We start from the raw sequence: 2,479 nt of genomic DNA on the forward strand, positions 1-2,479 counted from the left end.
GCTGGCAAACTCCAGCTAAAGATCATAGGAAATGTGTGCTGTTAAATGCAAGCCTCTGGCCAAATTTGTACCTGCTACCTAATCCTCAATATTTCTGTGCTGATAACTGCTTTTCTTGTGGTGTTTGCACTTGAAACAAAGGTCAAATTGTATGGACAGTTTTTTACATTCAATGTGATMAGCAAGCATGCCTGCTGCTTGGACTCCTGCAGGGAATTCACAATCAGCACTACAATTTCCGATTCCTTAGCCTATCAAGGGCTGTTGATGTTTCATTTCATAGCAGGCAGAAGAGCATGAAGTGGTGTTTTGCACTCCTAGAGGCCATAAGGAGGAAACAATTCTAAGCAATGTAAGAAAAAAACAGTAAAATTTACATGACAATTGCATACCCTTATTTTTATAACTGCAGTGGAGGTCAGATGGTACTAAAGATGACTTGTTCTTATTCTTATTTGCTTTATATGCCTTATGCTAATTGAACACACTTGTTTATTGTGAGGTCTGGAAAAAATACCCTTCTGTAACAGTATGTTGAACATTCACCTCAATCATGTAACTTTAGTTAGAAATTGTTCTCAAGAAACTTTGCTTAATGTGCTTTAAAGATGGAAGAAGTSCATGCTTACACATTTTATTATTATTGTTATTTATCATGCAATTATGAGGGTAAGCCTGAAGTGAACATTTCTTCTGTTGAACTGGAATCTGAATTAAGAAGCTTTTTAGAAGTAGAGGTTTTACTTCACTTCTACTAYAAACTTCAGCCCTGAGGTGATGAAATCATCCTGAGTGCCACATGGAGAGAATGCTGTTCAGTAAGCAGTGATCTAGTTGGAAAGATCAAGAAAGTAATTTGTGGCCTTTTRCATCTTTAATGCAGCACAGAGTTTAGTCATTTTGGACAGAGACAGATTAGATGTGTCTGAATGAGTAACCTGAGGGCAATTCATTAATTAAGGAGAACATGCAGCTGCATATGGCCAGAATTAGGAAGAAAACGTATTTGCAGATACATGAATGGCATCATCAACAATTCCTTCTCATTTCTCTTTTTTGTACTGTCATAAAAGCTTGATTTTATTCTGCAAATTGGTAATTTCTTTTTGGAGATTCTAAAGGTGCCTGGGTAAGTACAGGTGGATGAAGTCCATACTGAAAACCTATTTCAAATCACACTGATCCAGCTCCTTATGGTTCATTTCAGATCTGCAGATTTGGCCAAATCAAATAGTGTGTTTAATTGACATGAGGARCTAGATTTTGGAGCTGAGTGGCTGAATGGTGACAAGCAAAATAAAAGACGAGACCCAGCAGTGAAAGAGGGATCATGAAATGAAATGAAACAGCTGTTATGAAACTGTAAATATCTGGTGCAGTCTTTCAAATTACAAATTTCTGATGAATAAGAACACAAACTAAAATCTTATTTAACCAACACTGCCAAAATAATGAACATCATTATACTTGTCACCATTTCCCYTTTCACCTGGGAAAGTAATTTTTTAGAGACCACAGATTATGGCTCTTTGAAATCAGATATCTTTAAACATGATGGAAGAGGAGGAAGAATTGACAGTGCAGTACATTCTCATTTGAAAGAACATTTTCCTTTATACATTGTACTTCAAAAATCAGACATATCATTTCCATTTGCACTTRATTTCATTACTGACAGAAGATACTAAGAGAAGAGAAAAGCAGCTAAACAAGCAGAATTGCAAAATTCTTTGTTTAACACAAGAAATTAGCAGTCAGTATTTTCCTCTACACAATTTATAAATGCATAGGTCCCAGTTCTCACATTCAGACCACCTGGAATACACTTTTAGATTGTAAAATAAGAAAAATAAAGTATTTTAATATGCTGAATTTTCTATTCATATATTGGCCAAACTCATGAATTTTGGCCAAAGTGTATGAATTTAAAAAATACAACAAAGTCCTCAGACATTGAGTGCAGCGAATGAAGAAGGCAAAGAAAGGAATGTAGCTTGGTGCTATTGGATTATTGTTTCCTAAAATGATCATGAGCACCTCTAGTTGAGGTACTTCTCCAGTGCCCCACCAGCTCAATTTAATTCCCATTCCTCCCCAACCAGAAAYGCTTGCAATGAAGATGGATGATGAAATTTAGAAATTTAGCAAATAGTGGGATTGGTGAGAAAAGGAGTCACAGCTGAAACGTGTGTTAAAGGTCAGGCTCAGATGTGTTGACAGGGTAGGAGTTCACACAACAGACTCACCAGCCACATCKGGTGAAAGGTTAGTGCTAGTAACTTTTGTATCAGAAATCTGATGTAATAGAGGCTTAGACTGTCAGAGCTTTCGGTGAGTCCCATGTATGGCAACAGATTTTTTTTAATGGAATCCAGGACTTGTTTTGACTATGTTTAATAACATTGCAAATCAACTTTCTTTCAGGACTATACATGGTATTTTAGGAGCCTGATGTCAAAGAAAAGGTGTGTGTGTGTGT

Source organism: Malurus melanocephalus, unplaced genomic scaffold (genome assembly GCF_030028575.1).
Source record: "Malurus melanocephalus ecotype Western Australia unplaced genomic scaffold, MMel_1.1 scaffold_44, whole genome shotgun sequence".
Taxonomy (NCBI): domain Eukaryota; kingdom Metazoa; phylum Chordata; class Aves; order Passeriformes; family Maluridae; genus Malurus; species Malurus melanocephalus.